A 25,396-nucleotide genomic window follows, 5' to 3' on the forward strand; every position below is an offset into this window, starting at 1 on the left:
CTCAGTCCTCCCAGCCCAGCAACGACCCTGTCACCTTCCTGTGCCGGGGTCTGTCAGCGGCTTCCCAACCCCCCCACCACCACCATGGGTGTCACCTTGGCTTCTCTTGGGGGTCACCAATGTGCTGCTATCAGTGTTTTGGAGGATCTGGAGCCATCCCTTAAGCATGACCCAGCAGAGGAACCTTCCAAGTCCCCACCTTTCCAGAATGCATCCGCAGACCCACCAGTAACGTATGAGGCTGCTTGAATTTGCCTTCTCTCACCGCTGGTGTTTGGAGCCTCTTTCATGGGACCATTATGAGCTCGTTCTCTGGAACGCCCCCCTCTCCCCCCCCTCCCGTTAGTGTCTCTGACGGCGGCCCCGAGGGAAGCCACGACTTCCCGGTTAAGCTTGTGGGACACCGGGCATCTCTTGTCCATCAGACCCCGGGCCAGAGCTCCTTGACGCAACTTGTTTTCCCCTTCCCGCCCTCCTAGTCCCGGGTGCGACAGTGAGAGGCCAGGACGGCCGGAGTCAAATCCAGCCTCAGACGCGGCCGTGTGATCCTGGCCAAGTCCCTGCCTCGGCTACCTCACTTTCCTCCTCAGCTGGAAATGTCTAAGCCCCCGGTACCTCTGCCAGGAAACCCCAAAGGGCCCCCGGGAGTCAGATGGGCTGTAGGGCAGCAGCCCGGGCTTCCTGTCGGACTCCAGGGAGATAACGTGGATTTTCTCTTTCTTTTACACCCCCTTTTTTTCTGGTTTTACATGTACATGATTTTCTTTAGAAATTCACATTTCTTTTTGAGTCACGTTGAGAGAAAAATCAGAGAGGGAAAAACCCTGAGAGAAAAAAAGGCAGTAAGGGGGAAAGATGAGCCCGGCAGGTGTGGATTCACATTCAGTCTCTGCCCTTCTCTTCCTGGACGGGACAGCGTGTCCTGAGCCACGTCTGTTGGGATCACTTGGATCCCTGAGCCACTGGGGACGAGTGTGGTTTTCCGAGTGGATCATCCCACCCTCTTGCCGTTATCGTGTCCGACGGCTTCCTGCTCGCATCCCTGCCTGTAAATCTTTCCGGGCCTTTCTGCAGGCAGCTTGTGCGCAATAACGTTCCACGGCTCACCCGGCCATTGCCCCGCGGAGGAGCAGCCGCCCATTTCCCGACCCTTTGTCACCACAAGGGCCCTGCCGACATTGCTGCGTGTGGGTCCTTCTTTTCCCTCCTTCATTGTAATGCCGGCGAAACTGAGCCGGAATAGAGGTTAGAGACCGATTTAATTATTAATTTATTGGAGAGTGAATCAGTTAACTGGACAGGATTCTCGTCTCAAAGTATTCCCCCCTAGTGTCATTACAGGAAGACTTTTTATAGAATCACCAGCTTGGTGACATATGGGAGGAGGGACCTGGAGGGGGATGCTCTCATAGGGAAGGTGCTTAGAATAACATAATGGAGGGAGGTGCTGGAGAGGGATATTCTAATAACCGACCTGACCTTTACCTTGTAAAGATACAAGACCTTTATCTCATCAAATATTTAAGAGGGAACGATTATAGCCTGGGGTTTGGGGGCAAAGCAACTGAGGTACGGAGACTATGGCACAACGTTATGATCTCCTTGGGATGCCCAAGAGAGACGCTGCTTGCAGGATCAAGGGTCCAGCTTGACGGCCCTTTGGGCTTTGCCCTAAACTGCTCTCGGAATGGCTGCATCCGTCCACACCGATGCGTCTGTCCCAGCTTTCCTGCGTCCCCTCCAACATTGCTCACTGTCTTTTCCTGCCATCTTAGGCTCCAGGAGGTGCAAGCAGATTCCCCAGAGTTGTTTTAATCTCTCGTCAGTGGTGATTTAGAGCATTTTTTCACATGGCTGGAAATGGCTTTGATGTCATCATCGGAAAATGGCCCCTTCATATCCTTTGGCCGTTTATCAGTGGGGGAGAGAATATCAAGCACTTAGCACAGTGGGGGCACATAGTAGGCACTTAATGTCGCCTTCCTTTAGCTCTGTCTGCTTCCTTTCCTTCCTTCCAAGGAGCCAGCCCCATGGGGGAGCACACCAGAGGGTCACTTTTGCTCCCCCGGCCCAGCCGCAGCTGCCTTTGCATTTGATGACAGCCCCTCGGCAGAAGCTGGACGGCGCGTCCCTGCTCTCTGGCTCTTCCGGCCGGGCCTGGGGGGGGGGGTTGCAGTGGCCTGCACTGGTCCCCCAGGACACTGGGGGGTAGGGGGGAGAGGGGCTGGTATTTACAAGCAGGGCCACGATCCTGCTGCACAGCCATTCTCAGCAGCAGCCGCAAGGGTCTGGACACCCATGTGGGCTGTGGCTTCTTTGGCTTTTGGTGCTGGGATGTTCCAGCACGGCCCCCCAGGAGGTTCTGGCCATGGGTGAAAGTCACGGGCTGTGGGCGCCTCCTGGCATGAGTCTGGACCGCTCTGCCAGGGGTGGGAGCCTGGGGAGGAAGTGGCCAGGTATCTTTGTGGAGGTGAGAAGATAGGGACTGGTCCAGGGAGTGCCGGAGCTGGATGTGAGCCCACCCTGTAGCTCCCTGGGACCTCAAAAGCTGTGAACCTCTTCTGGAGCAAGGTTTGGGCCAGAAGCCCCCTTCTCCGACGGCATCAGGTCACTAGGATACCTGAGACTTGGGGGCCGCAGCTGGCTGGGAGGTCCCGCCTTCCAGCCTCCTGTCCCAGGACAGTCTCCTTCCCACACCCACCGACAGCCAAACATTCTCCTGAACCCTCCCCAGGTGCTGGTGCCGGTGTCAGTGGTTCCGGTGTCGGTGCCGGTACCAGACAGCTCCTGGGGCCGTGTGGCCATCTGCCCCAGCCCATCACCACACAATACCGGAATCTCCAAAGGGCCTCCCAATAATAAACCCACTGATTGTCTTCCTCACAAAGAACCACCCGGTTCCGACTGGGTCCTGGAAGCTCCCAGTACAGAGTCGTGTTTAGACTTGTCTCCTCAAACTTGGGGCACAGCCTGGGCCTTTGTTTTTACCAACACCTCAGATGCTCTAATGTTTGTCATCGAGTTTCTCAGATGTCCCACTACAAGTGGAAACTGGGCATCCTGAGAAAAGGGGAAATGGGGCAGCCGGGGCTTTGCAGTTGGGAAGGGAAGGGAAAGTGCCCTGCAGGAAAGGGAAAATGTCCTGGAGGGAAGAGAAAGGACCCTGAGGGCTCCTGTAGGGGTCTCCCCCTTTCGATCCTGTAGGGGTCCCCCCTTGGACTCCAGTAGGGGTCTCCTTGAACAAGACTGGACTCCTGCAAGGTCACCAGCACCACCAAGAAGCCCACCATGGCCGGCTCTAGGGGGTTGGCCACCTACTGCAGAGGCTGCAGTCAGGGGAAATGGGTGGAAGAGCACAAAGGGCCAGAAAAGGGTTGTGTGAATGGGGAGGGGGCCTGGAACCAAAGCCCCCCTTCTGCAGAGCACCTTTCTTGGGGCTGGGGCACACAGGGTGCCCATGCTGGGGAACAGTCAGGCTTGGTGACTCCAAGACCCGTCACAGTTTGGGAAAGGGGCCCTTCGGGACTTTCCTAGAATGTCCCAGAGACCTTTAAGCCACCAGACTGGGCTGAGCTCAGCACCTAGACCATCCCCAGGAAAGCCAAATCGGCAAGAAGTGACAAAGCCGGGGGCAGACAGGCTGGGGGCGGCCTCCCTGACCCCTCGGGTGGGTCTGCTTGCCTAGGTCTGCGAGTCCTGATGCTGGCAGGGGTCCATCTTGTCCTGGGGGAGGGGGGTGGAAGGCCCTCAGCCCCAGGGAAGGGAGGGCACAGGCATGGGGGGACCTGGCCTGGCTCAGTGAGCTGTCTTGGTCAGGAACCCAGGCCCCTGAATGGCCCTGTCCATCCTCCAGAATGCTGCAAGACCAAGGCCGGGCTTGGCCCCGAAGGACCCTGTTGACTGCCCTAGGGCATGTGGGGGCTGCCCAGCACATTGGGGAGCCCTGTCCCTCACTGTTTCCCCCGCCTGGGGGACCTTCCTGACCCACCTCCTGCAGACTTCTCAACCAAGCACTGCTGGGGTCAGATGAGAACAGATTCCTGGTGTCCTCCAGGGCTCCCCTCCCACCATCTTTCTGCGGGTGTTTTCCCCCACTCCAGCTGTTCCCTGCTTTCCTCGGTGTCATTCCCCCCCTCACATCTGGGCCCATGATGTTGGCAGCGGGCTCCACGCCTCCTGCCGAATGGGGAAGTTAGCCATCCGTGGCTCCGTTGCTTCCCCGTTCACGGCTCCGTTACTTCCCTGTCCTTGTCTCCATTGTTTCCTGTCCACATCTCCGTTATTTCCCCGTCCACGCCTTGTTTCCCCATCCGCGTCTCCGTTGCTTCCCATGGCGTTCTTCCTGTTGCTTCCTTGCCCCAAAGATGACTTCCTCGGGCTGGAGCTCTCCCTCCACGTTCTCAGTGATTTGTGAGGTAACGTTGCATGTAATCTCCCGCGATCCTTCTCCATGAGATTTAACAAATGAGTTTATGTTCTAAATTGGTGTTGCCTTTGGCTGCCATATGTCTCCACTTGGCCGGGAGATCAGCTGTTTGCCTGCTAAGGCCGTCATTAGTCTTCTCATTATGGGGATTGATTTACATCAGAATTGTTATAATTGGTATTAATGTCCATTCTGCTGCCCATTTCCCATTTTTCATTATTAATAGCTTGTTTAAATCGCTGGTATTTAATTGCACGCCATATATTTGTCCGCAATATTTTTGCCATTTTCTATTTCCATTCAGTTTGATCTTTCCCCTTAAGAGCCAGCGTCTGACCGTTCGCGGACTGGTTTGAGAACGATTCCCGCAGAAGTGAAGAATTGCTTCCTGTCTCAAAACATAATCAGTTTGGGTTTTTGTTGCGAATGTTGTTGCCCAGCGCTCCCGAGGCCAGGCTTTTCTGGAAGAAAGCATTAATCATACGCATGGGAATGAGGCTCCGGCGGGATCTCCAGGTCTCCGCCTTGTCCCTTCCCTTCTTCACGCTTTTGCGGGTCTTCCCCCTCCCCCCCTCTGCCCGCCTTCGCCCAGAAGCCCCTGGGTACCAAAGTGTTGGCGGGCTTCCTTCTGGGAGGCTTCCTGGCTTCCCCAGTGAATGTCATTCCCTCCTCACCTTCCACAACAGCCATAGAAGCCTTTGCTGCAAAGTTTTTAGGATTCTCCTTTTGCGAATCCTTCCCACGGGCACAACGACGGGAGAAGGCTGAGCGTCCCCCAAAGTAAAGTTTTCGTTGCCTCTCGAGAATTGCAGAGGTTTCCTGAGCTCACTAATGCCTGCACATCTGGACTAAGGGCAACTCACATTTCACATCACGCTCCACAATAAATTCCAAATGGAGCAACCATCGCAATTTTTTCTAAATCATAAAGAAATGGAGAGTAATGGAGTGCTATAGATTTCAACATAGTGGAGAGAGAAAATAATACTCTTTGCCCTTCATTCATTAGAAGACATTATTAAGGAAAAGCTCATTAACTTAATTATATGAAAATAAAATGGCTTTTGTGTGACAAAAATGCATCCAAAATAATAAAAAAAAAAAAAAATCCAAGCAGCCTTGGGAGAGAATCTTGAGTCTAATGTTAGAAGTCAGCACAAAGTCATATATTTCCCAACAAATAAATGGCCAAAGGCTATGAACACGTATTTCTTGAAAGAAAAAAAAAAGCATCAACGACTCCTTGGAAATACTCCAAGTGAGAGGGTCGGCTCACTGATGCTTCCTCGGGGAAGCTGTGAATGAAAAGCATTCTGCGAATGGGGTGATTAAGAGCCTTACATGGCAAAGGCTTCTCCACCAGAAGAGTCGGAGCGCAGACTCCCCACTGGGCCACAGCCAAGCCGACATACTGGGCTGAAACCCGTGCCGACAACGGCCGTGTCTAATAACCCTTGGGATCTCCATTTGCAGATGGCAGCCTGAGAGAAGCGACTTGGCCAGGGTCACACAGCTAGGTCAGATTTGAACTCGGGTCTTCCTGGCTCTAGGCCTGGTGGTATGGCCCCTGGTGATGAATACGGAGGATTCCCAGAGCCAAGAAAACTATAAAAATGGTGGCTGCGTGGACAGGAAGCTCCACCAAGAGCGGCAAAACGTGAATGCTGGGACACAGAACGGGCCTGGCCCTCCTGGGCAGTCCCAGTCTTCTCAGACCTTTCAATGCCGGGGTCTGTTTTGTGGAAGTTTTCTCTTCTTCCTTTTCTTCTTTTTTTCTTTAAATTGTTTCTTCTATAAGGTGGCTCTCTGGAAGGGGAAAGAGCAGGAGGAATACTGGGAGAAATTCTGATGCTGTAAAAAACAAAATATATCAATAAAAATGTGTTTAAAAAAGAAAAAAGTATTCTGAAAAACCCATTCAAATCTTACCGGTCAGGCCATAGTTGGCCAAAATGATAAAATTCTAACCCAAAGCTGGTCTGACTTTGGAAAACCAGGCTTGTTTTTAGGACGCTGCTGGAGCATTGGATTGTTCAGAGCCCCCGGGCCCCCCCTTGTTTTTCAGACTATAAGGTGAGGGGTGGAGGTGAGGGAAAATATTCCAAACAGCATATTTCCGATTCCCAAACCAATCGTGTTCAACGATCAGAGAGGGTGGAAGGCACCAGGGCGCTGGAGCCGTAGCCGACGTTCTTGTAGGAGACGCGGGGCTACAAGGAAGGGCTTTGTGCTGTGGGGAAGGGGGCAGGTGATGAGGCTGTTAACAGAGATGGGGGGGGGGTCGGGAGCAGGAATGGAAGGGTTTGTAAAATGCCTGGAAAAGAGCTGGCAAAGGAGCCCACAAATGGACTTTTTCATTGATCCCTCATCAAGTTTGTCTGCACACACCCATACATGCTCGTTGAGCAGTTCCATAGGGAGGAGAGATAGAAATAGCCACAGAGGGATAAATAAGCCAAAAGGGACAACCCCTCCCTCCTTCCCTCAGGAGCACCGACCAGCACATAACTGTGCCAGGCCTAAGCTGGGGACACAACTTCAGAGTTTGTTTCTTCAAAAGCCTCTTTCTTAATCGTTGCCCATCGCAGTGCTCCTGTCTGACCACTGATTTCATGGGCAGTGGGTAGAGCGCCCGCCCTGGAGTCAGGAGGGCCAGAGTTAAAATCTGACCTCAGCCACCAGCTGTGTGACCCTGGACAAGTCACTTACCCCCAATTGCCTCCAAAAGAAATGAATCTGAAGACTCCAGTGAGTCATGGGAAGGCGTCCCTACCATGGCCCAGACCAAAGGGAGCAGGAACAGCAGATGAGACTCAAGAAATGCGGTTTGGAACATTGATAGCGACTCTCTTTGTGTTGGCAAAGAACCGGCGATCACAGGGAGGCCCGTCAGCAGGGAAGCAGCTGGACACGCTGTGATCTGAGACCAACGGACTATCGTTGTGCTGATTTCCGAAAAACCCGGGAAGACTCCCAGGAACCGATGCACAGAACCAGGAGCACGGCGTGCACGTGACAGTGCCCGGTGACGTGTTGTCAGTGACTCGTCTACTTCCGGCAGTAGAATGACCAAGGACTCACCGAGGAGTGGGCTGCCCGCCCCCACAGAGACCTGTAGGGGCTGAACACAGGCCGAGACATCTGGGGCTCCTTCAGGTTTTTCCCTTTTATCTGAATCTTCACGTTTGACATGATTGCATATGTGTAACCTGATTGTTTTCCAGCTCAGAGAGTGAGGAAGGAAAAAGGGAGGGAGGGATAAAATGTGGAACCCAAACTTCAAAAAAAGAAAAAGAGCTGATTGTTTGGTCAGCACAAAATTTGAGTGGGTTTTTAAAAGTCCCTAAGTTACCAGTATGTGGGCCAGTGTGAAATCACAGACCCATTGGGGGTTATTTTGTTTTTTCTGGTTTTCCTTTGCTTGTTTTTCATTCTTGACTCAGTGTTTATATACCTGTACCGGCCCAAAGAAGACATGAATTAGTAACTCCATCCCCTGCCCTGACGTGATGGCGCGAGCAAGTGATCCATGTGATCAGAGGGCCTGGAGTGTGTCCAGGCAGCCTCACGTATGAGGAGGACTGTGGAGGGGAAGAAGACGGCGCTCCCTGACTGCAGCCCCTCCTGCCCCCAGCCCCTAGCTAAGAATAGCCCAGGGTAGCCTCCCAATGGTTTGTATGGAAAGGGTTTGCTGTGCTTGGGTAAACAAGGGGTGGCTAGATTGCAGCAAACCTTCCAAAGTCCGCGTCCTACATAAAAGCATGAAAAAAAAAAAAACCCCTGCAAAAAGTGCATTAAAAACCTGCAAAAAACGCGCTGGGGTTCCTCACATGGAAAAAGGACCCCACCAGAGGGCCGGAGCCTGGTTGGGAGCTCGGCCGCCCGTCTCAGGTGGACTGTGTGTATCTGGTTGCCCCGAGACCCCCTGGTTAGCCCAGCATTCCTGAGGACTGGGCAAGGCTCCTGCCAAGAGCACCCAGTAGCCTGAGGGGGTTGAAGGCTGGTCTTTTCCCGCTTCTCCCACCCAGTCGCCTCTTCTCGGAGCTCGGCTGGTGCTGATCTTGGAGCCTTGGGTAAGAGCTGGACTTGGGCATTGGACAAGGCTTAATGCCAACCCCGAGATGAAAAGAGGGGAGTCCCTTCTGTGGTCACTGAATTTTATCCCTAGGTCCCACCTCCACTTCCCCAGGGACCCATTGCCCCCCCAAACCTAATGAAATCTTTTTTTTTTTTTTTTCTATTTTCTCCCAGATTTTACCTAATGAAATCTTAATGAATTCTGAGCTCATTCCCCTTCTGGAATTCCACTCCGGTGGCCACAAGTGACCAACATTTGTTAGCAGAATCCGGGGGCTCCCTTGTGACCTGGAAAGGCCGAGCTTGCCAGGTGGGCCCCGGCTCTCCTCTGCACAAAGAATTGGCTCGAGGGCCCTTAAGAATGCCCGGCAGGCAGTGTCCCAATTACCGACCCAGTGACCACAGCCGGTGGAAATGCTGCCGAGGACCACTCGCCCATTGGCATTGTTAATGGGCAGCACTGGGGGCCCGGGTGTCTGCATGAAGCTCTTCCACAGGCAGCTCGACCCCTGCCAAGGTGATGACCCTCCAGGGGCCATCTTCCCTGAGAAGCCTGCTCTTCCCACAGTCTCTCCAGCTGGTCTCTGCCACCACGGTTCTGAAAGCTGTTTCTGGACCCGGGATCTTGGGCTTCCTTCTCCCTGGGCCTGTATTCTGGACCAGAAAATGGCCAAGATTTGTTAGATGCCCGGTGCTGAGCGGGACCTCAAGTAAGTCCCAGCTGGAGCCGAGTGAAGTACGGATGGGTCCCCGTGGCCACTGTCCCAATCCTGTGGGCTCCTCGGCCAGCGTCAGGGACGGCAGGGACTGGCCGCGCTGACCAGACTCCACAGCCTGGGCCCGGCATGGCCCTCCCAGAATCCACCAAGGTACCTTGGGAGCTTTTATCTGGAGCCAAGGGGAAAGTGGGCCCGGCCGATCTCCCTGCTGCCGCTCGGGCCACCTCTAAGGAGTGTGGGAGATGGCCAGTCCCTGAGGCCCGTCCCTCTGCTCCGGCTTCCTCCCTGGGCCCTCTCCTGTGGGCACACACACGTATACGGAAAGGCTCCTTTAAGCTTATTTCCCCCACTGCATCCCCAGGTCCAATCACTCCTCTCTCAGAGACGGCGTCAATGGTTCCGGCCTCTTTAAGTGGGAATGGAAGCTTGTGGCCTTAGAGTTTAACCGTCTCCTGGGAGGGGACAGAGGTGAATCGTCATTGTGGAAGGACTGGGACCTGTCAGGGACAGAGGGAGGCAACCAAGAGAGCTTCTTCTCCAGGGATAGCTCAGTCTCTCCTTTTGTGAAGAGGGATGCTTGAGAGAATTCTCCAGAAGAGACGGGCTCGGGTCCTGAGAAAGCTGGAAGGTGGGACTGCTCACCAGACTTGGGAAGTCGGCTGAATGAGTGTGGCCATATTTAAACATCATTCAGTCGGTGAGCATTTATTCCGTTTTACAGTGTGCCATGCACTGTGCTAAGCGCTGGGGATACAAGTATAAAAAAATACAAATCAGCCCTTAACTCGAGGAGCTTCTAATCTAAAGAGGGAAGATAATACACCGAAGGAAGCTGAAAAACTTCAGAGAGGGTTGGGATGAGAGGTCCCTGGTACGTGCGTACGTGCGTGATGGAGCCCGATTCGAGGCTACAGCTGGCAGGAAATGAAGGGATAGGTAGCCCGGGAATTATGGTAAAATGAGGACTTTGGGGGGAGTCCTTGGCTCTGCCCTTTGCCCTCCAATTAGAGAATCACAGAGGCGCTGGGGAGGTGTGGATCCAAAGCTGCTGCCATCTCAGTCTTCTGGAGGCACGATGGAGGCCAGTCCAAGGGATGCAGCTGAGGGGACACTGTTATCACACTGTGTTTAAATGAAAGGAATGGGACAGAGAAAGCGAGATGAGTAAAAGCTTACCCAGAATCGCTTTTTCCCATGAAAGTAATAAGCTGGGTTTGGGAATTCAGAATTAATTGGTTAAGGATTTTTGTCAATTTGTGGAGAAATATCCGAATATGGCCCCTGGTTGGTATAGAAGTGGATTTCTCTAGGAAATGCCCCAGAGTCGGTAAAGGGGAGGGTGGATCATCTTACTCTGGTGACCTGCCTGCCACTCCAGACTCCGCTCAAAGTCTCTCTTCTGGGAAGCAGCCGTTTTGTCATGGTGGGTAGCTCAACGTGCCTTGGAGGGGGTAAAACCATCTTTTGGTAGAGATCATTTTGCCCTTTGGAGACTGGGCTCAAAATGGAAGAGCTCATGAGGACCACTGGTGTCCTCCAGCATTAAATGACTGGATTTTGTACCTTTCCACACACATCAGTCTCACCTTCCTGTCAAGCCTGGGGAGCTGCTTGAGAATAATGGATTTGTTTGGAACCCGGCCCCTCACCTCCAGAGTCATGCACATAGTAGCTTCCTGAGATTTTTTTGACCCACTGAGGTTGCTTGCTCCTACCTCTAAATCTGATGCACTGGTGGATCTCCTCTTTGAGACTGCATTCTGTTGAGAGGCAGACTGACCGTGCAGGAGGACAAAGTGCTGCTTCTGAAGTCAGAACCATCTGAGTTCAGCTGCTGCTTTTGGTGTAATATAATCTTGTGGTCCCCTGATTTTGGGGGGGGGGCGCTTCTGATCTAACAATAAATCAGCAAATCCTAAATCTTCTGGTTTGGAGTCTGCCCCGGGGGCTTCCCACAACTCCTAACCTAAGAACAATCTGATTCTGACTAGAATCCCTCAGTTCATTGCTGACTGATGATCTGGACATGGAGAGGCAGTTCTGGAGAGCACGCCTCCGTCCCATCTCTGGCCCATGGAATCAGCATCCCAGTGACAGACAGCTGGACAGAGTTGTCCTCTGCCCCTCAGCACTCTGCTAATTCCCTTCTGGAGCCCGTGTTCAGCGTTAATGAATCCCTTGTCACTTAACGTGGAGCCTGGGTCTGCGATTCTCTCGCCATACTTGCGACATCCACCTGGGGACCCCCAAGCGTTGTTGGGGCGCTTTATCGCTCAACACTTTGACATTTAGTAGCCAAGTGATTTGTTTCCTGATGCAACTCCTGGGAATTACCCAGTCAGAGCAGAGGTTGTGGCTTGTTCCTTTGGAAGGGAATGGAGTTCCCACCCACGGGAGTTCTCCTCTCAGAAGAAATCCCTGGTGTTTAGCATATTCAGACTATTGTTCAGAAGTGACTTTATTTTGTTTATTCAGATTCACAGCTTCAGGAATAGAATTCACCGAGTCTTGGGGTGCTCTCATCAACTTTGCTTCCCCTTTTCCCACAGTCCGAGCTGATGTCTAAATGTATCCTTGCTGACATCCCTTCACATTCATCTCTCCATCCAGGAAGCATTCATTAGGCACCTTGTATGTGCCAGGCTATGTGCCAGACCCAAGAGAACAAAGGCCCTCCCAGCCACAGCCCTCCTTCCCTCCCTCCCCAGTCCTTCCTTCCTTCCTCCCAGCCCCAACCCCCCTTCCTCCTTCCCTCCCAACCCCAATCCCAGCCCTAGCCCTCCTTCCCTCCCAGCCCCAGCCCTCATTCTCTCTCCCATCCCAACCCCTCCTCCCTCCTAGCCCCACCCCTAGCCCTCAATCCCCAGGCAGGTCCGAGAGATGCTCTTCTTCCTAAGGACTGTTCAGGGGAACCTGTCTCAGCCCAAAGCATCCGAATCTGCAGATGCCTTTTCCCCCAAGTGGGCCCCTTTGGATAATTGCTAAGCGTGTTTCTCCTGTGAATATGTAAATAGGTTAGGAGGAAGACGCACCCAGTGCGAGGAGGAAGCTGATTTTCAGCGACACACTTAAGATCCTTTCAGCGCCATTTGCTAACACTTTGTACTCAGAGCCAAAGGGCCCCCAAATTGCTCTCTCCTTGTGCAATTTTCACCAATTTCCCTGGCGCAGAATGTAGCTGAGCCTCTCTGCTCAGGAGGGAGCAAACTCCATTTGGCCTGGTGGTTTACAAAGAGCTATTCCAGCTGGGCTCTCTTATGGGGTGCAGCCCCCTTCTGCACAACGTGCAGGTCAGGGCTCAAAGATTGGCTCCCCAAGCACGCTCACGGGGGCTTTAGCTACATCAGTCATCGTATGTAATGTCTTATTAAAACAAAAGCCCTTCACCGGGGCTCGAGGAAAGGGCTGTCGACTTTTCAATGAGTCTTTGTTCTTAGCAGCTTTTTGAGTGTTGAAAATAGAATGACCAGGGAAGAAGTCCCGAGTGGGATCTGGGATTCTCGCGCTCCCTCCTGCCCATGTGCAACTCGCCCAGGAGAAAAAGCCTAGGCTTGCAGACCCAGGTCAGGACTGAACCACCGACAGCTTCCCAGCCCGTTGCTGCCAGTGGCCAGGAACCTTTCTACAAATACAAATTTTGCAAAACATAATTTAGGAGAAAAGATGGTCCAACTGGACAAACAGGGCACGGGGGCCTAGGGAGGGCCGATGGATCCCTCAGGCAAGGCCTTCTTTGCAAAGGTGCCTGGCCTGGGGTAGAGACTGAGCTGGAGAACAGCACAGGAAGAGGGAGGAGGGGAATGGGAGAAGGGAGGCACCCAGAAGCCCAGAGGAATCTGTTTGTTATGCTTTGGTAAACTTTTCAGCACTCAGGGCTTAAAAGGAGCCACCTCTGGCTGTCTGGGAAATGGCAAACAGAAGGCCCTGCTCAGAGCATCTGCATTCTCTGACAGCTTTTCCTACCAGGTAATGGTACCCAGCTACCTTCGGAAGAAGGCATTTTGATAAGTGCTCTGCTCTCTTTTGTTCCAATGGAGTATTGAGAATAGAATAGGGGAAACCATTCATTCTTTTTTTTTTTTTTTTAACAAAGTAATGATACAGGAGCATTAATCCTTCAAACAGGTGAAAATGCATACCCGTGTACGCAGGTGCACACACATTGTCTCAGTTGTCTCCAAATTGGAGGCTGCCCAGTATTCAAAGGAGTCCCAAGTCCTGGGTTTCTTAGCTCCTGAAGTGAGCTGAGAAGACCTGGGTTTGAGTCCTGCCTCTGCCATAATCCTGAAAAAGTCACCTCCCCTCTGAGTGCCCCAAGTTGCAAAGCAAGTGCCGATATGCCTTGATAGGCAGAGTTCCTGGCGGGTCTGAGGAAGAAACAAAATCCCACTTCTTCGTGCCTGGTACTTAGTAGGTGCTTCATAAATGCTCAATGATTGAGGAATCTGACTCCTTCAAAGCTCTGGCAGCTGTGGCAGGCAAGCATCCCCAGGCTGCGGGTGCCTTCATGGGGGCCCCTGCCAGTTCTGTGCAGCCTACATGCCAGCCCCAAACTTCACCTCCAGCATCACCCAGGAGCCCGGGGGAGCACCAGAGGCCCACTGCCGCCCAAACCAAACTGGATGAGCAGTTTTCTCATTGTTCCTGTTTTTGTGTTTTAGTCATGGCTCCGCAGCTGGATATTGGCAGAGGAGGGCTGAATCTCTGAGGTTCCAAGGGCTCTTTCAAAGAGGAGGGAGCTCAGGTGTGGTGCTTGTGCTGCAGTGGGAGGAAGGAGCCAGGCCATCAGGAACCCCCCCCCGCCCCCGTTAAGCAGAGGACTTTCCATTTGAGCCCCACCGAAGTTTCTTGGGAAGAGGACAGACAAGGAATGATCCGCTCTTTTGGAAATCCCTCTGGCGGCCAGCAGAGATGGGCTGATGTGGGCAAAGAGCACGAGGGGAGAGTAGTGCCGTAGGAGGGAGAAGAGTCAAGGAGAGAAAGTAAAAGCGGCCTGGTTTGCACGCAGACTGTCTTGGGAGCGTCCAGGACAATGTCCGGGTGAAGAGAAGACGGAGGGAAACCTGAGAGAACTGCACCCTCTCCTGTGCTGGACCGACAGGAGACCTGGCCCAAGGCAGAGCATCCCAAATAAGAGAGGAGAGGGCGATAAGGAAGGTCTCAAAGAGTCTCCTGGGCCAGGCAAGGATCATGCTCCCTCCCTCGCGCCCCAGAACGCTAGGTTCTCTCAGAGCCTTTCTCCCATTCTCTCTGGGGCTGATGTTCACTTCTTTCCGGGACCCATCAAGGGCTTTCTTGACCCTTTCCTCCTCATTTCACAGGTTTGGAAACTGAGGCAAACAGGGTGAAGTGACTTGCCCAGTCACAGCCTTAGGAAATGTCTGAGGCTGGATTTGAACTCCGAAAGTGAGGAGGTTTCCCGACTCCTGACCTGGCTCTTTGTGCACTGAGCCCCCTAGCGGCTGCTCCTCCCTACAAGTCATTTAGGCAATGACTCGGAGGCGTAAGGGGATGGCTCTGCCAGGGGGACCCGGAAAACCTTGAGACTGTGAAGCTGCCCTCGTTAGGCAGCCCCCGAGCGTTTCAAGTCTCCCCGAAGCCCAGCACTCTTTTCATCTTCCTTCCTCCTCCCCCTGCTCTTTTCTCTCCATTTCCCCTCCTCTTTTCTCCATCTTCTTCTTCCTCCTCTTTTCCTTCTCCTTTCCCTTTCCTTCCTTTTCCTCTCCCCTTCTCTCCCCTTTCTCTCCCCTTTTTCTTTCTCTCTCTTTCTCTTCTCTCTTCCTCCTTGCTGTCCCCTTCTCCCTTCTTCCTCTTTTCCTTCTCCTTTCCCTTTCCTTCCTTTTCCTCTCCCCTTCTCTCCCCTTTTTCTTTCTCTTTCTCTTCTCTCTTCCTCCTTGCTGTCCCCTTCTCCCCTCTTCCTCTTTTCCTTCTCCTTTCCCTTTCCTTCCTTTTCCTCTCCCCTTCTCTCCCCTTTCTCTCCCCTTTTTCTTTCTCTCTCTTTCTCTTCTCTCTTCCTCCTTGCTGTCACCTTCTCCCCTCTTCCTCTTTTCCTTCTCCTTCCCCTTCCCTACATCTGTCCTGACACTGTCCTTGGCACTCAGTGCCCTTTCGATGAAGGTGGCCCTCTGGGCAGCCCCTGGAGCTTCTCTCTCTGGGGACTCTCCCCCCTCGCCTCCCCCCACAGCCCGGAGGCCCTCTCCCGGACAGGTGCAGTGCGTGCACTAAGTCTCCGGTGAGGGCCCTGGGCCGCTCTGATCCCTGCTGGGTGGGGCAGAGGCCGCTCAGTGGGCCGACTCTCCCCCACAATCCCCCACCCCCGGTGCCTCGAAAGGCCCGGCTTGGCTCCGGGGAGATTCGATTCCAGAGCCGAGCCCGCCGCCGAGCTTGCCCTGGCTCCCGGGGGCGGGGAGCTTGCTCAACTCCATCATCGGGAAGAGAGATTTGAGGGGAATCCGGGGGGCGGGAGCGGCCCGGGGGCACCTGCACTGGCCTGGCCGGACAGATAGGATTTCAGGCTCCCTCAGCTCCGGGCCCAGGGAAAAAACCCCTTTCTAATCCCATTTGTTCCACTCCCGCACAGCCCTGAAATCCCCTTTGGGGGCCGGGGGCCCGGGCTCCTCTGCGATGGGGGTGGGGCCTCTTTGTGCCGAGTCCGGGGGCCTGAGCCCGAGGCGAGCGCGGAACGTGAGCGAGGGGAGTGGGCCGGGAAGCCCCTCGCGCACGTGACTGAGCCGCTGCTGCGGAGAAAGAAACGGGAGGAGGGGGTGGGCGGTTTGGGGAGAGCTCACCTGGAGACCGTTACCATGGGAACCAGGGAGGAGGGCTGCCGAGAGCCGCCGGTGAGGATGCAGTGGGGGGGAGCCACAGGGAGGAGGGGCTGCTGGGGACGGGAGCGGCCGGGCGAGGGCGCGGGGGCTGCCGGGCCGGGCTCCCCTCCCCCCGTGCCTGCTGGTGCCTCCCTCCCCCCAGCCCCCGCTGCACTTGTGGAGCGGTTCCTTCCCCTCCTCTTTTCCCGGGGACCAGGCCCCCCGGAAACAGGGGAGCCCAGCTGGGACGGCTCGGCTTGGCCCTCCCTTCTCGGAGCCCCGGCCCGCTGCCCCCCCTCCTACCCCCACACTCATCTCCCGGGCAACCAAGGAGTCACCTCCCCGCCGCAATGGGGAGAAACGCCTCGGTCCCGGGGCTGCCCAGGGCCTCCCGCCGTGACCGGGGGACCCACGCTGACCTAGGCTGGCTTCATCTTGGTACCCGAGCCTTCGGTGAGGGAGACGATTCTCAATCGAGATTTCCCCCCAAAACAGACACTTGGTCTGTTCCACAGCCCCAGGAGAGGCCGGATTATGGGGTCGGGGCTGCCTCTGGGCTAGAGGAAATAAATAAATGACCTCCCACCCCCAAGTCCCTGGGACGGCAGTGGATGCCTGGAGAAAGCCCAGCCAGTGCTTTTGGCTCTAACGAGGGGGGATGGGGGGGTGGGGAGGACACGACTCACAGGGGAACCTCACAGGGAGCCCACTGCTGTTCCTGGGAGTGGAAAGCCGGGGGGCCAGTCACAGTCTACCTCGGGCAGTCTCCTTGAGTCTGTGAAATGGGTACATGATCCCTTGCTCTACCCATCGCATAAGATTCAAGTCTTATCGGTTAGGCAAAGATGCCAGATAACTGGTCCCTGCACGGAAAGCGTTGGCCATGTCCCAGGAAGGAATCCCGGGAAGGAGGCGATGGAAGCCAGCCTGGGGGAACGGTAGAGGCCGGAACCCTGGAGAAGGATACTGGAAACAAGGATCCTTACCACAAGGGGATGAGGCAATGGCTCTCTAGTTCACACATGCTCAGTGTGCTGAGATGATGTCATTGTAAGAGGGTATTTAAGGGCTGAGAGGACCGGAAATGAGACACTCCATCCTTGACCAGCCTCCCGGTGGCTCTCCTACCTCCTCCACTAAGATCAAGGCTGGTCCCGAGGTCCTCCAGAGAGCGAGCCCGGACATTACAGGGCCGGTAACGGAGAAACCATGCTGATCTTGGTGGGCCCGTGTGGTCCCATGAGCAGAGCAGGGAAGTGCTGGTCCTCAGCCCCATGCAGAGCCCAGGGACCTCCCTGAACACTGGCCTCTGGCCAAGAGGAGGTCCCGGGGGGCCGGCTGGGCGCCTGCCCTCCGGGGGTCTGCCCCCTGCTCCCACCTCCCCCTGCTACCTAGCCAGGCCTTGTTCTGGCCTCACCTGACCCTGAACAGCCAAACTTGATAGAGTCCCAACTCTAACCCTAACCCTCCCAACTCCCTGCCTCCCGACTCCCGACTCTAACCCTCGGCTTCGAGGAATCTGACCTTCCTAGGAATCGCTTCCTCTTCCAAAGTGGAATAGAGCTTGGACTCAGGCATCCGCGGAGGTGCCCAAGCCACAGAGGCACCCGAGCCACGGAGGCGTCCGAGCCACAGAGACACGCAAGCCATGGAGGCGCCCGAGCCACAGAGGTGTCCGAGCCACACAGGCGCCTGGGCCACAGAGGCGCCTGGGCCACGGAGGTGCCCGAGCCACAGAGATGCGCGAGCCATGGAGGCGCCCGAGCCACAGAGGCACCTGGGCCATGGAGGCGCTGGGCCAGCTCATGCACCTCCTGCTCACCATGGGCTACAAAGGGGCTGCTTTGTGCTGACTTGGGTTCAAGACCCAGCATCCAATGGAGGCACCTGGGAGCCCAGTGCCTGGGGCAGACCTCTATGGCTGGTGCTTCCCAAGAAAAGCCCATGCGTTCTTGTTGATGGGTTTGGGCTCACTTGCTCTCTGCTCTGTTGTTCTATCTCTCTGTGTCTGTGTCTGTCTCTGTCTGTCTGTCTCTGTCTCGGTCTTTGTCTCTGTCTCTGTGTCTGTCTGTCTCTGTCTCGGTCTTTGTCTCTGTCTCTGTGTCTGTCTGTCTCTGTCTCTGTCTCTGTGTCTGTCTGTCTCTGTCTCTGTCTCTGTGTCTGTGTCTGTGTCTGTCTCTGTCTCTCTGTGTCTCTGTCTGTCTCTGTCTCTGTGTCTGTCTGTCTCTGTCTCTGTCTCTCTGTGTCTGTGTCTGTCTCTGTCTCTGTGTCTGTCTCTATGTCTCTTCTCCTTTTGGTCCCTGTACCTCTGCCTTTCTGTCTCTTTCAGTCTGTCTCTGTTTATTTCTCTCTTCTCTCTGTTTCTCTCTGTGCACGCGCGCACACACACACACACACACACACACACACACACACCCTCCAGTGTATTCCTGACCCCAGAACTGAGCATGTTCTAGGCTCTGCCCTGCATGAAAGCCTCTATTCCTCCTGCCCCAAGGCTTCTCCATCAGCACGATGAAAGAAACCTAAAAAGGTGGAGGGTTATGAGATCACCAGCCCCCAGGACCTTCATTAGTTTCATTCTTGCCCAGCTGCAGACCCCAAAAGGGTGTGATCTCTACTCGCCTGCTTCTGATCCCATTTCTCCGTGTGTGTGTGTGTGTGTGTGTGTGTGTGTGTGTGTGTGTGCCTGTGTATGGGGGAGAGGTCCTGGGGAGGGGGGCTTGGGCCTCTGGTCCCCCCAGACCTCAAGCTTGCCTTTCAGGGCCCACATCTTTGTCAGGCTGCTTTTGGGGTTCATGGTCTGGGGCTCCCAACATCCAGTTGCGGAGGCCCTAGCATCTTAGTACTTCAGGGAATTGGAATCCTGAAGCTCAGGAAAACCCTGTATAAATACTCCTGGGGAAGAGCAGGAGACAGGACTTGTTGCCAAGGTCCAGGGTGCGCATTAGCGTGTTACCCTAAGAAATGGGGATGCGTGCAAGCTAAGGGCCAGCTCAGGCAGCCCACGCTGGACCCTGTTCCCCCTCTGGCCCTTCTCCAGCCCCTTCCCTTGCTCCCCCCTGCTGCTGCTGCAGCCAGGCCTGGGGCTCGGTTGGGGGCCAGAGCCTCTGATGGATGGGGATGCTGGGAGGGATCAAATCACCTCCTGCAAGCCCCAGGTCAATTAGAGGCAGCCCCCCCCTCGGGGAGGGAGCCATTCCCAGGCTCTCAGAAGAGGCAGGGCCTCCTCCCATCTGGGGAATTTCTGGGAAGTTCTGGTCCCCTGTAATTTCACAGGACCCAGTTGTTCTCCAGCCCCATAATATGCCTGGGGGATGGGGGATGCAGGGAGGGAGAAAGAAAGCCCCTAATCCCTTCGGCATGCCTCTTGTCAGCGCCCCTTTCTTCCCTTGTTTAAAGGCCCAAGGTGTTTGGATTCACAATAAGCACCGGGATAACCACAGGTGCCCTCTCTCAAAAGCCAGGTTAACTCACCTGAGCGGAGTTCTTTCATGGGCCACAAAAGCCAGGCGGGAGCAGGAAGCTCAATTAATCCAGGTGCCCGAGGCGACTCGCCCGGGCCTTGTTGGCTGGAGCAAAGGCCTGGGTCCTCTGGGGCCCCTCAGCTACTTCTCCTGCTGCATCAGTGGGAAAAGGGGAGGGGAGGGAGTAAGGAGGTGACCCCGCTGCTGCCCCTCTGGCCTCCCCCACCCCAGCCCCGGGGAAAGAAGCCTGGGACAGGTGTAGTGAGCTAGCCCATTCCCCCTCCCATTTCTGGGCAGGGAAACCATGGCCCCGTCTTTGGTGGTGAAGGCAGATTTCTGTTACTGCCCTCCCTTCTGTTACCCAAAGGGTGTGTGTGTGTGTGAGTGTGAGAGTGTGTTTTGTGTTATATGAGTGTGTGTGTGAGTGTATAAGTGTGTGTGAGGTATGTGTTAGTGTGTGAGTGAGTTTGTGAATGTGTATGTTGTGTGTAATGTGCATGTGTGTAAGTGTGTGAGTGTATGTGTATTGTATGTAAGTGTTAGTGTGTGTGTTGTGTGTGTAATAGTGTGTGTGTGAGGTGTGTGTGTGAGTGTGTTTTGTGTTATATGAGTGTGTGTGTGAGTGTATAAGTGTGTGTGAGGTATGTGTTAGTGTGTGAGTGTGAGTTTGTGAATGTGTATGTTGTGTGTAATGTGCATGTGTGTAAGTGTGTGAGTGTATGTGTATTGTATGTAAGTGTTAGTGTGTGTTGTGTGTGTAATAGTGTGTGTGTGAGGTGTGTGTGTGAGTGTGTTTTGTGTTATATGAGTGTGTGTGTGAGTGTATAAGTGTGTGTGAGGTATGTGTTAGTGTGTGTGTGAGTTTGTGAATGTGTATGTTGTGTGTAAGTATGCGTGTGTGTGTGTGTATTGTATGTGTGTTTGTGTGTTGCGTGTGTAATAGTGTGTGTGTGTTTTGTGTTGTGTGAGTGTATAAGTGTGTGTGTATGTGTTGTGTGTGTGTGAGAGAGTGTGTGTGTGTGTGTGTAAATGTATGAATGTATGTTACAGGTTATATATCACCAGGACTGGATGGTTGTGCTGCGGAAAACGTGCTGACTCCAGGGTGAAAGGACCAGGGTTCGGAGCTTTGCGGCTCCCTGGCCTGCGCCACCCGGAGCACGTCTCGCACTGGAAAGCCGAGCAGCCGGGACTTGAAGGGGACGGGCCCTGGAGAGCCCCCGGCCCCGAGGGAGAAGGGCCGAGGATTTGGGCCGCCTTCCTGCTGAATGCCGGACAGGTGGGTGGGGGGTGAGGGCTCCAGGGGTGCTTGGTTGGCTTAGTGGAGCGTCCCCAAGGCAAAGGATTTCCTGGGGGCTGAAAGGGCAGCTTCCCAGGGGCCCCGACTTCCAGCTCTTTTCTCCAAGCAGAAGAAAACCCGGCACCCCCCCCCCAGTTGCCTCCAGCTGCCTCCTTTGGTAAATCGTCAGAAGTCAAAGTAAATGAAGAGAACCACAACCCGAACTTGGAGCAGCAGAAGCCGGGCCCTTCCCAGGACGCCCGGCAGCTGCCCGCAATGAAGCCACTGCTGCCGTTTGGCTTCCGCGCCATGGAAAGCCTCTAACGTGATTTGCCCCCATGTCTCCGCCCCAGAAGCAGATGCTGGGCTAGAACCGGTGCCCCCTCCCTCCCTCCATCCCCAGCTCCTCCCGGTCTCCCAGAACCCCCCCCCCGCCCCCCGGAACTCCCCTCAGGCTCTGGTTTGTGGAGCATCACCTTGGACAGCGCCCCCCAAGAACAGCCCGACCTTTGAGAGCAGGGGCTCCCTCAGCACTGAGGTTCTAGCTGCAGGCGGGCTCTGTGCCAGAGCGGATAGAAAGGAGGGAAAACCGGGTCCTGCCCTTGGGGCCCATTGCCTTGGGGCGGAAGATGAATAAATCACGATTTCCATGGGAGAATACCAATGATAACGTCAGGGAAGGCTTGGGAGGTGGGGGGAGGACTCCCACAGGAGGGAGATTGGGAGTCTGAAAGGAAGGAAGGGAGGGAAGCCAGGAGCCAGGGACAAGGAGGCAGAGGAAGGGCCTGGTGCGGGGCACGGCCAAGGGCAAAGACACGGCTTCGGGAGATGGGGAGTCCTGCGCACAGAATGGGGCCAGCGCAGTGTAGTTGGGCCCGGGAGGCACGAAAGGGAGCCCGGGGCCATTAGGCTGAAAAGGTAAGTTCGCTCTGGCCTTTGAAGGGCTTTAAATGATGAAGTTCCTATAAGCCCAAAGGCGGTGGCCACTAGAGCTCACTGAGCAAAGAGGTCTGGGCTTCGGGGAACTCACCTAACCAGGGATCAAGACAGTCGCACGGGGAGAGGTCAGAGGGGGAGACCCGTGAGGGCTCCGGCCCAGTCCAGGGGAGCGGCTCTGGTGAGAGGCCCCGGAGGGGTGGGGGGTGGGTGTGAACCGTCAGATCGTGAGCCCGACGCCAGGAAGATGGAGGCAGAGCCTGGAGGAGGAGACAAAGCCTATTTTGGAAATGCTGAGCTTCAGATGCTCAAGGCACACGAGGTTCAGGCGCCGGTGGTGGGGCTGGAGCTTGGCAGAGGAAGGCAGGTCGGCCGCGCGGCTGTGGGGACCTCTGAGTGGTCGCCAGATGGGAGCACGGGAGACAGGCCGGGAGGAGCGGTGGGGGACGGGGCCGAGAACCCCTCCGAGAGGAGGAGCGGTCACAGGGGGGGCTCACAGGGAGCCTGCGGGGATACGGCCTCCAGGAGGGAAGGACCATGGGCCGGGAGCCGGGGACAGAGAAGCAAACAGTCCTGGAGACCGGAGAGGACTTCGGAGTCAGCAGGTCTGTCCGCGGGGGCTCGGGAGGGAACAGTGGCCGCTGACATCCCAGGGCCAAGGGCAGGGAGGCGGAGATCTCCATCGGGCCCTCCTTTGTTACCGGCTAAGGCCAGCCTCCATGCCTCGGGCCCAGCTTGGTTCTCCCTCTGCTCAGCGAGTCCCCGCGGAGGTCCCGTGGGAGGCTGAGGGGAAGCCAGGACCATCCCAGCCACAGCTTCCTTGGGAGAGCACAGCCGTGAGAGCCCCCGGTGCTGGGTCCGGCCAACAGGAAAACCTGGCCGGGTCTGGTTGGAAGAAACGGCCGAAAAGACCGAGCAGTCCCGGGGCAGCGAGGGCGCAGTCCTGGGGGCAAAGTCCCGGGGCAGCGAGGGCGCAGCCGCTGATCGCCTCGGCCAAAGGAGGGGGGCTCTGTCTGAGGGGGACGTGTCCCATTCCCGCGGCTAATTTTACATTGATGGGCGAGCCCTTGGGGAGAGATCTCTTCTGAGAGTGTCGTGACTAAAACCAGTGCCAGTGACCTCATCTGAAAGCTGCTGTCGGCAACATCCCACATCCACAAGACTGGAAAATAACAGACATCTATTTTTTCTCTCCCGCTCATGCACCTTAAATTTCCCTGTAACAAATGTGCAAAGTCAAGCAAAACTACATTTGCCAAGTAGCTAAAAGGCCATGAAATTACGGCTCTTCATGAAGATGAGTGCGGCGGACACCAGAGCAGCAGGTTCTTTCCGGGAGTCCCATAATAGCCCACACGGGCGTGCACATGTGTGAACATGTGTGTATATATGCACATGTGTGGACATACATGTATGAGGTGTGGGGGTTTCTGCTCCCCGAGTCTGTCATCTCCTTGATATGGAGGCCCCGGTTCACCATCAGCCCTCAGGACTCACGAAGGCTCAATAGACCCAAGTTTTTCAGTGATTTCTCCTTCACAACGTGCTTTCTACCTCACAAAGTACTCTCCTGGCTGTGCGTCGGTTCCCACGGGTCCCAGGGCTTTCGAGATGACCCGCTCCCTCATTTCTTAGGGCACAACAACACATGTAAAAAGGTCAAGAATTCCAAGAGAGAAGGGAACAAAGGGACCTGGCAGTGCCAGATTCCAAACTCGTCTGTAAAGCAGCAGTGATCAAAGCAGTTGCAATAATGAAATTATTCAATTCAAATTTAGAGAATTACCAAAACTTTAAATAGTTAAAAATGAACCCACCAGTGGCGCGGATTAGGTACAAAAGCCTCTGGGTCTGGTGCCCGGCTTCTGGGCCGAGGTCTCCCCATGACAGAAACTGCTGGGAAAGGAGCAAAGTGGAGTAACACCTCACGCTTCGTACCCAGAAGTTCCAAAGAAACATGTGGCCCGGATGCAAAGGTACATCATCAATGAATTAGAGAAAGAAGGGGGAGGGGGACTCAAATCTACAGAGAGAGAAGTTCCCAACCACATAAAGGACAGAAAGGACGGTGAGCGATAGAAGGAATTGTTCTTGATTTTGATATTTTAAAAGGACTTGCCCAAACAACCCACTTCAGGTTAAAATGGAAATAACTAGGATAAAGACATTTTCAGGTCTCCCTGGGAAAGGTCTCATTTCTAAGAAAGAAAAGGAAGTGATCCAAGTCTATAAGAATAAGAGCCGTTCCCCGAATGACATGTAACACTGTGCTCAAAAGCGCAGTGAAATTAGGGAAATAAGCTAAGGCAGTTTTGAGTTTCTGCCTCGTGGCCATTGGATTAGTAAAGATGATTTTTTAAAAAGCGGTCAGCGCTGAAAGGACAGTGGAATAACAGGTCTGTGGGTCCTCCACAGGTGGGGCTCCAAAGGGAGGGGAGCACGTGGATTTGTATAAAAGGGCTTCGGCCCAGCCGCGCCACTTCTATGCTTATGTACAAACAGATTTCATTTTTTAAAGAGGAAAAGATCATTTGCGGACAAACACACAGAGCAGCTCTTTTTGTGGTGTCAAAAATAATGGAAACTGAGGGTGTCCAGCAATTAGTGGATGGCTGAGGGCGCCGTGGTTCAGGACTGTGATGGAATCCTGTCTGTGAGAACCGAAAAGTTACTACGAGACTCTGGTGTTTCTTTCATCCTGCAGGCACTGGGGCCTTTGATGGCTCTTTTTATTAACCACGTCCTGGGTTAGCCGGTCTTGGAGCTTAGGGAGGATCTTGATTCTGCCGAGGATGAAATGCTGTGAGATTCTGGCTCCTCACAAAACAGGGCCAGGGGACAGTCCAGCAGGGAGTTCGTGCCAGGCATGAGACAGCCCGGGGGGGAAAAGGCCCTTTAGGTCCTGTGAGGCCTCCTTGGCAGCCTCTGTGTTGCGGAGCTCCCGGCGCAGAGCTCACGGGCTCCAGGAACCAGGGGCTCTTCTCACAGCGCTCTGAGGTGGGCTCGGGATGCCTTTCTCTGCCCTTCTTCCTCATGGCACACTCCAGATCTGGAGAGAAACCAGGACTTGCCGATGGAGTGGCCCCTTAATGGGGCTCGCAGGAGGCTCCCCTGTCACTGCCCTGGCACTTGTAGCTTTTTGCTTCTCCGTGCCCTGTGCTCGTGGCAGCAAAGCTGGCAGTGCCCTAATTGTGTGGCCCGGCCTGCTTGCTCTATTGTGGCTGCTGCATCAGACAGTTGGGCAAAGCCCGCTGGCACACTGGGCAGAGAGGGTGATGCAGGGGTAAAGTACCTCAGGTTTTTGATGGCGGCACGAGAGGACTGTGCAGCGTTTGGGGGTGGCAGACCTAGCTTGCCCCGGGACTTACCACTTTACCCTCTCCGGCAGTGGTTCTCAAATTTTTGTTCTCAGTATCTTCATGTTAAACAATTATCGAGGATCTGTTCAAAGAGTTTTTGTTCACATGGGTTATATTTATAGCTATTTACTATATTAGAAATAAAAAATAATTTTGAATCTGTAGACCCTCTGAAAGGGTTTCAGAAACCACAACAATTCTTTGGACAACACTTTGAGGACCACTGCCTCCGGTTTCCCCTTCTGTAAAACAAGGGGTTGGATGGAGGTTTTCAGGCCCCTTCCAGCCCTCACCCTCCTCAGTCATCAGGAGGGGAGAAGGCTCTTT

At 54.7% G+C, this 25,396-nt stretch overlaps 1 long non-coding RNA gene across 1 annotated transcript; it reads left to right on the plus strand.

The window, feature by feature from the left end:
* The first annotated feature begins 15,916 nt into the window (after window positions 1–15,916).
* Window positions 15,917–25,162, plus strand: LOC116419647. Its single transcript, XR_004229914.1, has 3 exons — window positions 15,917–16,061; window positions 20,546–20,774; window positions 20,905–25,162. It is a non-coding gene; the product is annotated as an uncharacterized LOC116419647 (long non-coding RNA).
* The last annotated feature ends 234 nt before the right edge of the window (window positions 25,163–25,396 follow it).

Source organism: Sarcophilus harrisii, chromosome 5 (genome assembly GCF_902635505.1).
Source record: "Sarcophilus harrisii chromosome 5, mSarHar1.11, whole genome shotgun sequence".
Classification (NCBI taxonomy): domain Eukaryota; kingdom Metazoa; phylum Chordata; class Mammalia; order Dasyuromorphia; family Dasyuridae; genus Sarcophilus; species Sarcophilus harrisii.